General features: G+C 37.4%; 3 long non-coding RNA genes across 3 annotated transcripts; all 3 read right to left on the reverse strand.

The window, feature by feature from the left end:
* Positions 1–1,681: 1,681 nt before the first annotated feature.
* LOC139782924 (uncharacterized) lies at positions 1,682–2,490 on the reverse strand. Its single transcript, XR_011721060.1, has 3 exons — positions 2,391–2,490; positions 2,071–2,305; positions 1,682–1,724 (listed from the first exon to the last, which is right to left on the reverse strand). It is a non-coding gene; the product is annotated as an uncharacterized lncRNA (long non-coding RNA).
* Positions 2,491–2,783: 293 nt separating this feature from the next.
* Positions 2,784–3,301, reverse strand: LOC139782923 (uncharacterized). The gene is made up of 3 exons (XR_011721059.1): positions 3,201–3,301; positions 3,006–3,132; positions 2,784–2,838 (listed from the first exon to the last, which is right to left on the reverse strand). It is a non-coding gene; the product is annotated as an uncharacterized lncRNA (long non-coding RNA).
* Positions 3,302–8,290: 4,989 nt separating this feature from the next.
* LOC139782922 (uncharacterized) lies at positions 8,291–9,122 on the reverse strand. Its single transcript, XR_011721058.1, has 3 exons — positions 8,826–9,122; positions 8,469–8,634; positions 8,291–8,385 (listed from the first exon to the last, which is right to left on the reverse strand). It is a non-coding gene; the product is annotated as an uncharacterized lncRNA (long non-coding RNA).
* Positions 9,123–14,965: the final 5,843 nt, after the last annotated feature.

The following is a 14,965-nucleotide window of genomic DNA, read 5'->3' on the forward strand; positions in this document are numbered from 1 at the left end:
GCTATGCTTCTGCGACAAGTTCTCGGCTTGTTCGAGGTTTTAAACCTCTGCGAGAACTAATGAATTTTATAGTTTTTGACGAGTTCTATAGTTCTATAATATAGTTCTGACCATTAACTATCTCTAAATAATTATTAACAATTATTATCAGCATATCACTCGTACTACAGTGATATGCTGTGCTTCTGCGATAAGTTCTCGGCTCGTTCGAGGTTTTAAACAATAGTTCTAAACTCCCTGACGATAGTTCCGTACAGTTCTTACCACTCTCTACCTTTAAATAATTATTAACAATTATTATCAGAATATCACTCGTATTACAATGATATGCTATGCTTCTGCGACAAGTTCTCGGCTCGTTCGAGGTTTTAAACAATAGTTCTAAACCCCCTGACGATAGTTCCGTACAGTTCTGACCACTGGCTATATTTAAATAATTATTAACAATTATTATCAGCATATCACTCGTGCTACAGTGATATGCTATGCTTCTGCGATAAGTTCTAGGCTCGTTCGAGATTTTAAACAATAGTTCTAAACTTCCTGACGATAGTTCCGTACAGTTCTTACCACTCCTTACCTTTCAATAATAATTATTAACAATTATTATCAGCATATCACTCCTACTACAGTGTTATGCTATGCTTCTGCGACAAGTTTTCGCAGAGGTTTAAAACCTCGAACGAGCCGAGAACTTGTCGCAGAAGCATAGCATATCATTGTAATACGAGTGATATGCTGATAATAATTGTTAATAATTATTTAAAGGTAGGGAGTGGTAAGAACTGTACGGAACTATCGTCAGGAAGTTTAGAACTATTGTTTAAAATCTCGAACGAGCCTAGAACTTATCGCAGAAGCATAGCATATCACTGTAGCACGAGTGATATGCTGATAATAATTGTTAATAATTATTTAAATATAGCCAGTGGTCAGAACTGTACGGAAATATCGTTAGGGGGTTTAAAACTATTGTTTAAAACCTCGAACGAGCCGAGAACTTGTCGCAGAAGCATAGCATATCATTGTAATACGAGTGATATGCTGATAATAATTGTTAATAATTATTTAAAGGTAGAGAGTGGTAATAACTGTACGGAACTATCGTCAGGGGGTTTAGAACTATTGTTTAAAACCTCGAACGAGCCGAGAACTTATCGCAGAAGCATAGCATATCACTGTAGTACGAGTGATATGCTGATAATAATTGTTAATAATTATTTAGAGATAGTTAATGGTCAGAACTATGTTATAGAACTATAGAACTCGTCAAAAACTATAAAATTCATTGGAGTAATTTTCGAAAAAATTATATGATATGCTGACTTCGTGGGAAGTTAGCATATCATTTCTCAACTTCCGTTTATTAATGTTAAATGACCAGATCTACTGTTAAAATTTATCAGAAACTATAGAACTCGGTTGTATGCAAAGAGAACTCCACTTTTTTTTTATATGCTGACAATTGATATGCCAACTTCACATACACATACATGAGTTTTACTTTTACTCGCATTAATAATTTTTTTAAATGTAGGTTAACGATAACTAAATTATTGCAGTTCCTGTCTAAAGTATAAGTCTTTACGAGTATTTAAAAAAAAATTCATTCAGTTTCATAAAGAATTGAGCTCTAACAAGATTTTTGTCCAAAAAGTCACCGAAATTTCCCACTGTGCGTCGCAGTGCGACGTTGCCGTGTTTTTAGGGTCGAACGCCAAGATCTGTGAGAGTGCTGCAGTTTTTATTTCTTTTCTCAGAAACTAGTCAGTGAATCATCGTGAAATTTATTGAGAATCTGTGCCAATGTATCCTCTATACATAGTAATTTTTTCAAGAATAGTTCTCTATTTTTTCTTTATATTCTGAATGCATATATTTGATAATCTGTCAATCTCCATAAGAACTCATACGAAATTTAAAAGTTAATAACTTTTAAACGGGTCAGACAATCGATCGCAAAAACACAGGTTTTTGGGATATATAAGTGCGCAATCTCTATAAATTTCACCTTTATCCCTCTATTTTGACTTAAGCGATATACATCCTTAATAATCAGTTTTACTTTACCTCGGATCTTGTAGTCTATATTATTCAATCGTCCTAAAACTATTGGCACGTATTGTATAACATTAAATCATTAAAGGTATGTGGTTTGTATACAAGATTCCATTTTCTTTCTATATGGCTTATTGCGGTACTTAATAAACATTTTCATTAACGAAATGTAGGGCATCTCGAACATCAAAGATAATACATAGGAACAAAGGTAAGTGATTATAATGTATCCCAAAGTCATAATAATCTGGAACCATAAGTTAAAAAAAATTAATGCATTTTTCACGATATTCCTCTATTAATGCTGAAATTTCAAATATATGTATACTTACAAAGGACAGTAATTCAAAATGAATCGACGTTTCACCATATAAATGAATCGCTTGTATGATGATCGGATTTAAAAGATAAGCGCAGTATGTGAGCCTGCTAAGAGGAATCCCGCCCTTGAATGAGAGTAACTGATTAACAATGCCTATAACAAAGCAAGCATACAATGATAAAAATGATGTTTTTAAACTATGACAATATTTAAAATATATCACTAATATATTAAAATATACCGATTTTTATAAGATGTATTTATGTATTAATGAATAAACGAACCTCCGTGTTTAGTGGAACATGCTATTACAACACATGCAATACATGTGCCCCAAAGTGTTCTGTTCAGTGCTACATAAATAGAAGTAGCTAGAACGGATCTGTATCGATAGTAAGACAAAATAGTACGAATACTTTGCAAAGAATAGCCAGGCACCAACACAAAATTATATGTTTCTGAAATGTATGTCAAATTAATATAATACATTTTCATTTATGCGATACTATATAATTAATTTATATGAAACTAGTTAGTTTCTATAGAATAAGTTTATATATTCCATAAATATTTTAATGACTATTTATTTTCAATATGTTATATAAAACAAAAAAATATACTTTACCTTTTTCAAAACAAAATTATTCTTTAAATGTAAAATGCAACCCGTAATTATCCCAATAATAAATGGATTCATTCTCATCCATGGTGGGATATAAAAGATATCTGCAAGATTGTTCTGTTCATCAAATCTGTAACAATAAGAAAGAGCATCCTCTTAACTTGATTTCTCAATAAGTAAAATACTTTAGTAACTTACGTCGCGATATATTCGTAAACGTGTGAAATATAACCGTTAAGAATAACCGAGCCTATAATTAAAAGTGCACTCAATATCGTAACAGCGGCATAGAAGTATCTGAAATTTATAATATATTTATTCAAGTATACTCGATGTTAGGATAGGCAGGTCAGGGATGACGAGAATTAACCGGTTAGGATTAATGAACTGGATCTTTTATTATAACGCGTGTACACTCAAGAATGTTCGAGACGGAAGAAGAAGAAGCTAACGTACACACATAGCAACGAACAAAAGTGAAGTGAAAGTTTTTGGAACGCTGTAGAAGACAGCGTCATCTAAAGTAACTAGAGAAAAAGACGATAGCGCCACCACAATCCAGCAGCGCTACTGTTAGCCATTGGTAAAAGGTTTATAGAGAGTAACGAGGGCGCGAATTGTTCAATCTCTAACACCCTCCCTCAAGTTGCGCCCGGGAACAATCGATGGGTTGAAGTCCCAGGCCTGATATACATCTCAAATGTCTAACTCCAGATAAGGCTTTAGTGAGGATGTCGGCAATCATCTCCTCCGTAGGAAGATATACAAGCTTCAATGCGCGTTCATTTATCGCCTGACGGATGAAGTGGTGTCTAATATCTATGTGCTTGGACCTGGAATGAAACACAGGGTTTTCAGCCAACAGTCCAGCACTACGGTTGTCGTTGTAGATTACAGCGTCCGCGAGATCCGCACGTCCGAGTTCCTTGAGAAAGCTGGTAAGATACATGGCCTCCTTGGTAGCGTCGGCGATAGCCATATATTCGGCCTCCGTGGATGATAAAGCAACCGTTCTCTGTTTGCGCGATTCCCATGTTATGGCGGCTCCGCTGAGTGTGAAGATGTAGCCGGTGTAGGAACGTCTGTCGATAGCGCAATTGCCCCAATCAGCATCCGTATAGCCTCGCAACGATTGATCGTTTTTGTGGAAGACTAACTCATAATCGGAAGTCCTCTGAAGGTATCGGAGCACACGTTTGGCAGCAGCCCAATGTTCTCTTGTGTGACTTGTATTGAACTGACTAAGTGCACTTACTGCATGCGCTATGTCGGGGCGTGTTCCCACGGCAAGATACATCAGTGCACCAATTAGTTCCTGATATGGGTAATTTTCGGTGTTATTCTCTTCAACGCCCGCGTTCTTCGTTAGCTTGACGCCTAAGGCAATGGGGGTGCTAACGGGCTTACAATCACCCATGCCGAAACGCTTCAAAACCTCCCTGACGTAACCTCGCTGACCAAGATGAATCCTCTCTCCATCGCGCCGAATCTCGATGCCTAGGCAGTATTTGGCGTGGCCGAGGTCCTTAACCTTGAATAATCCAGCAAGCCCACTCTTGATCCGATTTTCCATATCTCGATCCTTGGAAATGATTAGGATGTCGTCCACATAGACGAGCACAAAGGTGAGTTTTTTCTCGTCGACATAAACGCATGGGTCCGCGTTGGTAGGAGTTAATCCCATGCTGCGAAGCGCTTCATCGAGCACCTCGTGCCACTGTCTTCCGGCCTGACGCAGGCCGTAGAGGGCTTTCAGTAATATGCACACCTTGTCCGGTCCCTTGATGTTTTTCAGCATAGCGCGAACTCGCTCCAGAATCTTGGGATCCTCCTCCTGACGGGCCATCCTCTCGAGAGTTGCTTGCAATAGGTCCGGCAAGTCCATGTATATGTCGGTGTCGATTTTTCCGTTTAGATATGCAGTCTCGATATCTAATTGGGAAACCGTCAGATCGAACTTCGCGGCTAGAGCCATCAGGAGTCGAAGCGAACCTAGGCGGGCGACCGGAGCGTAAGTTCCAAGGAAGTCGATACCGGGACGTTGAGCGTATCCCTTCGCGACTACGCGTGCCTTCCTTCGATTTAAGACTCCGTTGGCGTCGAATTTATTTCTTAAGACCGTACGGCACTTAATGACTTTCGCGTTCTTGGGTCTTGACACGATGTCGAAAGTATCGTTGATGACAAGGCTTCTAATTTCCGAATATATCGCGTCGAGCCATTCATCCTTATCTGGTCCGGATATTGCCTCGCGAAACGGGACTTCGCATGCATTGAATGCGAATTCGGCATCTTCCCACGTCTCATCTTCGCTTGACTCGACCTGATTTCCTGCTTCCCGTGGTTCGGCGACGCCCGGCACCATGTTATATCCTTTGGCGGGTCGACCCGGTTTGCCCGTCAATATTTTGCGCGGTCTACCGGGACCACGTCGTAATTGATCGTCTGCTGGATCCGGTTCCCCTTGGTCGGCTTCGTTCGCAGCGTTAATTGGCGGGTTCTCATTGTGACCGCCCCGATCTGGCTCCTCATCGTTCGGTAGAACCCCCGCATCAGGGTGTGTGTTTCCGCCAATTTCAGTCTCGCCGATCGTCCCTGGGCTCTGCTGATTATCTGAAACAGAAAAAAGGTTGCCCGAGGATCCATGGACAGGATCTTGCTGGCCCTCCCTGGTCTGGAGCTCGTTGAAGAACTTGACATCTCGCGTCACATGAATCTTCATCTCAGACGGCACCCAAACGCGATAGGCCTTGGACGTTTCGGAATATCCGACGAGAGTTCCTTCAATTCCTCTTGGCGAAAACTTGCCCTTGTCAGGAGATTTGTCTAGGATGTACACCTTGGCTCCAAATTTCTGCAGGTATTTAAGGCTGGGGCGCCTGCCCGTCCACACCTCGAAGGGTGTCTTCGTATCGAGAATTTTTGTCGGGCACCGATTTCTCACGTGATTGGCGGTTGCAACAGCTTCGGCCCAAAAAGATGTCGGGAGTCCGGATTCCGTCAGCATGCAGCGAGCAGACTCGACGAGTGTCCTATTCTTCCGCTCGGCTACACCGTTTTGTGCGGGTGTATATGGAGTCGTTAACCGTCGTTGAATTCCAGCCTCCGCCAATATTTTATCCATAGTTGCGTTGCAAAATTCCCTCCCGTTATCTGACTGCAGTGCTTTGATTCTCTTACCGGTTTGCGTCTCTGCGTAATTTTTATACTCCAGAAACTTGGATGCCACCTCGGATTTGTTTTTCAGAAAATAAATCACGGTCCAGCGGCTATGGTCGTCGGTAAATGTGAGAAAATATCGGGCGCCGCCCCGCGACTGTGTTCGCATGGGGCCGCACAGATCTGTGTGCACTATTCCAAGCAAGTCAGGTGATCTTGCGTGACGTTTTGGAAAGGGGAGTCTCGTGAGTTTTCCGGTGGCACATACATCACACGGAGGAAGCACGTCGTTGACCTTGAAGGTTAAGCCAGATGCCATCTCGTTTCGTAGCATGAAAGACATGTCGTTCCAGTTCAAATGGCCAAGCCGGCAATGCCATTCGGTCGCGCTATTCGAGGCACTCGTAGCTATGCATGCCGTGTCATGTCCCTCACGTAAGAAAAACAGATCACCCTCACGATCAGCCACCATTTTTATAACACCGTTAGCGTCTTTCACGTATGCGTGTTTTTCGGTAAACAGGACTTTATGATTTTTATCGACTATTTTCGCGATCGATAAGAGGTTCGTTCGAAGGTCCGGTACGTATAGCGCGTTCGCGAGCGTAACCTCCCTGTTCCGTTTACCGTTCGAGACTGTCACGTTCACGTCACCCTTGGCCGTCGCGCACGCGGTTGCCTGGTTTGCTAACTTTATACCGTTCTCAGCTTTGTACGTTTTCGCGAATAACTTGGCGTCCTTACAGAGATGCGAGGTGCATCCGCTGTCGAGACACCACCTTTGACTCGTCACATAATTTGACGATCCGCTCGTGGAGACATTAGAGATTTCGTTTGCGTAAAAAAACGTCACTCGCGGTATTCGCACTTTGGGCTTCCCTCTTCTTCTTGAAGCAGTCCGCGGCCTTGTGGCCCTTCTTCTTGCAATAGTGACACTTGTATCTTGCTTCGTTCGAGGAGTTCTTACCGCCTTGTTGACGGCCGGTGGCGCCATCCGTCGGTGTCTTCGACTGTTGCTTCGAGAACATGGCGTTCGTGTCCGCCTCGGCGTTTTTATGAACCTTGCTATCGCGCTCTTCGATGATCTTGATCATCAATGCGTCTATGTCCGGCAGATTGTCGCGAGATTTGATTGCGCAGCAAAAGTTGTCAAAACTGTTTGGCAAGCTGTGAAGCAGCATTATAGACAGTAAATCGCCGTTGATCTCGATATCCATATTATGCAATTTATCCACCGTATCCATGTATCGGGATAAGTAATCCCTCGCGTCTTCGTCCTCGCGCATTTTCTTCAATAGTAATTGTTCCAAGAGCGCGGCTTTTCTCATAGGTCCCTGGGAAGCGTAAACAGATTTTAGCCTGTCCCATACCTCTTTGGACGTGTTGCAGTTCCGAATATGCTTAAGTTCCGTCGGACTAACGGACAAGACTAGATCACTCTTCGCTTTGCGATCCTGGATGGTCCAGTTGTTCAGCGCAGTTTGTGCCGCGGCGAGTGCTTCGCCTTCGCCGGTCACGGCGGGCCTCGGAATGTCGCCATTAACGTACGGCCACGAGTCGTTTTTTATCAAAAGCGCCTCAACTTGGATTAACCACGTATCGTAATTGTGCTTCGTTAAGAGTTCGATGCGCGTCGAATTAAACGTACTCATGTTTGATAGCTATTCGTGGCTCAACTATTTCGCGTCGTAGTTCGTTTCGCGCGTACGCGATCAAGCACTTCCGATAAAGGCGTACACAGAAAAAGTCCTTCGTTCGATTTTCGTCGTTCGCGAAACCGCTGGGCCCATAACCTGTTAGGATAGGCAGGTCAGGGATGACGAGAATTAACCGGTTAGGATTAATGAACTGGATCTTTTATTATAACGCGTGTACACTCAAGAATGTTCGAGACGGAAGAAGAAGAAGCTAACGTACACACATAGCAACGAACAAAAGTGAAGTGAAAGTTTTTGGAACGCTGTAGAAGACAGCGTCATCTAAAGTAACTAGAGAAAAAGACGATAGCGCCACCACAATCCAGCAGCGCTACTGTTAGCCATTGGTAAAAGGTTTATAGAGAGTAACGAGGGCGCGAATTGTTCAATCTCTAACACTCGAAGAAGACATTAACTATAATAGTTGGTTAATTAACATACCTTATAGTCGAGAAAATGAAAAACAACGCCATAGCGATTACATAGAATTGCATATCATTGGATAGATACCAACTCCAACTCATGCACTGTAATGCAATAAAAATTTTAGAAAAGTTTTATGCGTCTCCAAGTATAATTTCAAATTGATCTTAATCAAACGTGTTCGTACCATTTCATCCATTCCAAAGAAATTATGTATGTACAAAAGATTTCTCCACCAATATTTCGCACAAGTTTCGTGCGACCTTTCGTACATGTAAGATTGCGATGTTTTATTAAACCAAGCCGAGCTTAAATCCGCTATTCCTATCACCGTCACGTAAGTCGGTGTCAGCCTTAAAAAGAAAAATTTTATTACAGACGCGTGTGAAAAAAAGAGAGTTAGTATTTAGCTTACATTGAAATCAATATTCAAATTTCTTTGTAACATATTCTCTTATTTTAATTATTACTACAATAATTTTATTATATTGTTTGTATTGTTTTTTGTGTTCTTCAAACATATCATCATATAATAAAAACTTACCGAATATATCTTTTTATTACGTGAACAAAGAATTCAATTAATTTTTCTCCGCAACCAATCGGCTTTGGTACTTCGTTCCTTTTAACTTGTAAATACATATAATTCAATGTCATTAAACATGCGCTTGAAAAAAAAAATATATCAACTGCTATGAATCCCATGTCAACTGCTATGAATCCCATGTATTTATAACTGTCAATGAACTTCCACAGCCATACTTTATTGTCTGTCAATACAAAGCAATTTTCGTTATGCGTAAAGAGTAAAAAAACAAAAGAGCTAAAAATGTCTATTCTAGAGATTTATTATAAATTACTTACCGAGAGAATTAAATGTATAATATACACTATGGAACATGATTATCGAACACATGCTTAGCAATTTTAAGCCGTGAATAACGGGTATTGTGCTGGCGTCTAACTTTGTGCTAAATATTTTTCCGGTATTTGTGTAAGCGGAAAAATATATTAATATTTCTCCAATTTTACTTTTCCGATATAAAGACCAATTTACTTTTATTTCTATTTCCTCGGAGTTATTTTCAATACCTGAATCATAATTTGACGTCTTTAGTAGTAATACAAAAATCAAAATGCTTTAATTAAGTAAGATTAATATTAAACAAAGGAAATCTATACACGCGAATAAGCCATATGTACACAAGATGTAGCTACAAAATATATTTTATAATTAATTATTAATTACTTAAAGTAATAACTGATTGTGTTGACATTATTGTTTGATGAAGGAGTAGAAAATCCAAAACTCGGTATTTCGTCTTCGGAAAAGGTTTCGATTTATTGATCACACACTTCGATCTGTACACCTCGTCAGCCATCAGACAACTGAAGGATACCCCGCAGAGAAAGCGGAAGAAGAAGAAGGAGGAAGAATACTGGAGTCAAGCGAGCTTATAATAAATGGCGTAAAATTCAAATATTCCAACACTCCCTCCCGAGTTTGACTCTGGTATGTTCTTTATAACTCAAACTTGGTCTCATAACGTCTTTTACTACAAAACTATATAGATATATATATCAATATGTAAACTCTTAATCTAGGTTACAGAACAATATAATCTTTGGCGTTAACATATAAAATTATATAATGTGATATCAACTTGTTTCATTCGAGTAAACTTAAACTACGCTTTTTCTTAGAACTTTATCGTTATCCTTAAATTTCCAGTCATTTTGCTGTTATAAACTACTTTGTTCATACTGTCTTCTTCTCGTTCATTCCGTCGTTACCTTTGATTTATCGGCTTCCTAAAATTTCAAAAATTACAAATACCAGTCGTTATTATATCATCCTTTTCTTTAGTATTTATACAGTCATATATTTAATTCATCTGATCGAACAATCATAATTTATAATTAATCAGTCTATTCAAAACAATCGTAATTTAAGATTTTATTTCGTAATTGATCATGGATTTCAGAACACAAAGGTTTCGTCATTATGTCAGCCCATTGATTTTTCGTTGAAACCCATTCAATAACAATACGGTCGTATTTAACACATTCTTTTACATAGTCCTGGTGTATGTCTGTCATGTGTCTCAATCTATTTCCGCCACTAGTCTGTGCACAAATAGTTGCCGCTTTATTGTCGCATCGAAGTATAGCAGCTCCCTTACGGAAAGAAACTACAGCCAGTAAATATTACACTTCTGTAGTTACTACAGGACCCCCTGTAGTTATCACAGAAAGGAACACAATAATCTGTAGTTATTACACGCTGTAATTATTTTAGTGCGTGAAATCCCTGTAATATGGAATACACGTCTAATCATGAAGTGTGAAATCCACTACACGTGTAATCCACTACACGTGTAATCCACTACACGTGTAATCCACTACACGTGTAATCCACTACACGTGTAATCCACTATATGTGTAATATACTACACGTGTGGTAAGTGACTTGTGTAGTAGACTACACGTGTAATCCACTATATGTGTAATATACTACACGTATGGTAAATGACTTGTGTAGTAGACTACACATGTAATCTACAAAATGTGTAATACACTACTACACGCGTGTATTAAACATAATGCTACCAGTAATCCATGTGAAATAGCGAGTCTTATTATCATATATATAGTATACTTTTACTTCAATGCAGCTGTATATAAATTATTTCTATAAATATTGTTTGAAATTTATTAGATTTAATGTATCACTTTTTAACCACATTTTATTATTTTTTAATTTTATGTTTTATAAGTAAATAAATATAAAAAAATATGAAGTGTCAGTGTGTATACAGGGTATTCGCCATTTTGACATCATAAAACAGTAAAATATTTCTAAAATTAAAAAATATATACAGATATGCATGCATAGTGTAATTATTATTATACATTATTTTTACATGATCAAATAATAATTTCAATAATATATATATTGGGCAATATAAATACGTAAGAATCTGACATATCTGCTTAATATATATTATTTTATTTACTACAAAATACATTAATTTACATTATAACTATATAGACTGACTTAATAATAATATAATATTGTACATACATTCATCCAAAAAGTTTACGCATTGTTCACCCGTATCTCTTGCTCGCTATGTCTCTAGAAATCAATCGGTTTCAATTGTATTAACGACAGGCATGATAAATTGCTTATGCCCATTGGAATATGGTATAAGAACGCATTTACTTTTAATCATATCCAATAGGCAACCTCTAATGTTATCAGTTTCTTTTGTAATAAAACTAAAATTCATGGAAGATATCCGATTATTTCTGCATACTTCTTCCGGTAAAATACAATATTCTTTGCATAATAATAAATTAGTTTCAGTTCCACCATTTGCTTTTGTCACAATACATAAATGTAATATATCCAATATCAATCCGTTCTCTGTTAATATTGTACTATTATATCTTTTTAATAATCTAGGATAATTTGAAGTATGGTAAAGAATATTTCTAAAAATAAATCGATCAAAAGTGAAAGCCGTGCTTTCGACAGGTTCCCCTATTAATTCTTCTACAACAAGTTTTTGTATGGCAGTTAACACTATTTCTTTTTTTATTCCAAATGCTTTTAAAGAATTTTCGTATTCTGTGCATCTTTTAATATGACACACTTTCATTAACGAATCAAAAATAGCTTTGCCTTTCGAACTACAATTTTCGCCAGTAAAAGTCGACCTGTTATTGTTAATAAACCTTAATCTAGAATAAACTTTAGATATTTGTTGCGCTATGCATTGTGAACCATTGAATAAAGTTTTTAATGTTCGATTGAAGCCTTCAAAATGAAAAGTTGACCAAGCCCAGAGAGCACCGTAATTTTTCACTGATTCAGGTATGTGCAATAACAAATGAATATTGTAATTCATGAAATCATCTCCATACAATTCTTCTATTTGCAATACAAATGTTCGTAATGCTTGTTCAGCAGCGATAAATTTGTTATCAGAAATGTGTGTTTGTAGAAAAATATTTATACTAAATACAAAAAGTAGCCAATGTTTAATGAATTTCTGTGGCATTAATCCAGTTAAACAAGGCAACGAATAGTAAAGTAAAACATTTTTCCACTCTGATGCCTTAAACAATTTTCTTAGAACTATCGATCGTGGTATTCGTGTTATTTCTGATGGAGGTAGTATACTTGTCAATTTATTATCAAAAACTTGTTGATACTTCCCTAAATACCACTCTTTATCATGATTGCTGGAATCGAACCACGCCATAACAAATTGTTTAATCACGCCTTCCGCAACACTGTGCATATAATCTGGCGGTAAAGACTTAATTATGTCAAAGAGCGGTATAAGTTGTGTTATTGAAGGACCCTTGGCTCCTTTTACTGAATGATTTTTTGAGATACTTTTTTTAACATGTTTGTTGTGTTGATGTTTTTGACGCAAAGCATAAAGATCTCCACAATAAACGCGTTTGAAACCCCCGCTTCTTGTCTTAACTACCTTTCCTTTATTATAGCAATACGAACATCCGTATTTGCCGTTGAACTGTTTCACCCTTAAGAAAAAGAACTGAGCAGTTGCACCAGTAACTGATGAAGTTGAATCAGTAACTTGTGATGTTCTATCAGTGACTGAATACGAGAGTCAGTTACTGGTAATGCTTTTCAGTTGACGTCCAGTTTTAATAATCAGTTTCTACAATACTGGTTAGACACTGAGTGTTGTCATCAGTAACTGATGACTGGACCTCAGTTTTTTTTAACGGTTTGTCAGATACTGATTATATTCTTCAGTTGACACCCAGTTTTAATAATCAGTTTCTACATTACTCTAAAAACTGGTTAGACACTGAGTGTTGCCATTAGTAACTGATGACTGGTCCTCAGTTTTTTTAACGGTTTGTCAGATGCTGATTATGTTCTTCAGTTGACGCCCAGTTTTAATAATCAGTTTCTATATTAATCTAAAAAACTGGTTAGACACTGAGTGTTGCCATCAGTAACTAATGACTGGTCCTCAGTTTTTTTTAACGGTTTGTCAGATACTGATTATGTTCTTCAGGCAAGTTTATAGAACTGGTGAAAGTTCAATTGATTCAATTGATCAACCGAACAACATGGAAGTTCTATCAGTTACTGATCAATATAAAACTGAATAAAACTGGACCAATATTGACCAGTTCTTTTAACAGTAACTGGTACAACTGTTCCTTTTATCAGTAACTTGTTTCAATATACTGATCGTGCTGTCATCAGTTACAATAATCAGTTATCCACCAGTTAGTGCCCAGTTTTTTTAATCAGTAACTAGTATAACTGTTTCTTTTATCAGTAACTTGTTTCAATAAACTGATCGTGCTGTCATCAGTTTCAATAATCAGTTATCCACCAGTTAGTGCCCAGTTTTTTTTATCAGTTTTGACTGCATTTTTTCTTAAGGGCATGTTTTGTATCATCGACCTTGCTATTGAATCAACAGGAGCTACAAGTGTATGAACCTTAATACATATTACTTCCTTATGCATGAATGTTGTTGTATTAAACCATTATTATGTAAGTCAATAAGCTCATCAATGAATGGCTGAAGAAAAATATTCATATTTGGTTTCACAGCGTCAAACCATATGCCAGCTAAGAGAATGTGTTGCCTTCGCAACGATAAGGCAATTCGTTTATTGTAACTAAAATCGGCCAAATGGATGACATGGAAGACTTAAATAATTGTACCCCATCTGAATTCCACTGGAGGGTAATGTCATTATCTCTAATGATATTTTTACTTCTTAAATTACGGTAAACATTTCCATTAATGATGTCACTTTCCATTTCTTTAGTTTTTCGGAATTGTGCAAAATCTTCGGATTTTACTAATTCTATTAATTGCTCTTTGAGTGGAATATGTATAAAATACTTGTTTCTTTTATCGAGATACTTTTTTTTGTAAATTGTTGTACAGACTTCACATTTCATTCGATTATCGATACATGAATTCAGTATCGTATAACATTCCGGACAGTAATAATATTTACACGCTTTACTTTCTGGTAATGACTTTAATAATAAATATTTGGAGCCATGATGTGTACGAGGAAGATGACAATCAATTACTTGAACAAGAGATTCCAACGCAACATCGGTCAGTTGATGACGAAGAGCCAAACTCACAAGCAGCATTTTGCTTTCTTCTTTTGAAAGATTGCATCCTTCGTACAGTATTTGGCGAAACTGTATAACATAAAGAAATTTTACATTACTTACTACAATAAAAATGCTAAAATTCATCTTAAAAACGCTATTTTCTCTTTGAGATAAGTTTTTAAATTTTTTCCCACGAAAATGTTTCACCATAATATAAAACTTTAAACATTTCAATTAGGGGGAGATGGAAACTTTTTAACGGCACTGTACAAAACACAACATATAATCAAGACTTCATTTATACACAGATATCAGTAGATTCCGTAGTAACCATGTCCAATAGAAAACTATTCAAAACGATTCACTAACCACATAGAAAACAATAGGTTTATAGTTTTCTGTATGGTTAATGAATGGTTTTGAGTAGTTTTTCATATTGATTCGACTAGTTATTAGCGATTCTGTAAGGTGATACATGTATATTACCTGCTCCATGTGTGGATCTTGATTATGATCTTCGGCATTATCAATAACATTATTGT

Source organism: Temnothorax nylanderi, unplaced genomic scaffold (genome assembly GCF_030848795.1).
Source record: "Temnothorax nylanderi isolate EJ_2023f unplaced genomic scaffold, tnyl_v1.0 TNYL_tig0451_pilon, whole genome shotgun sequence".
Taxonomy (NCBI): domain Eukaryota; kingdom Metazoa; phylum Arthropoda; class Insecta; order Hymenoptera; family Formicidae; genus Temnothorax; species Temnothorax nylanderi.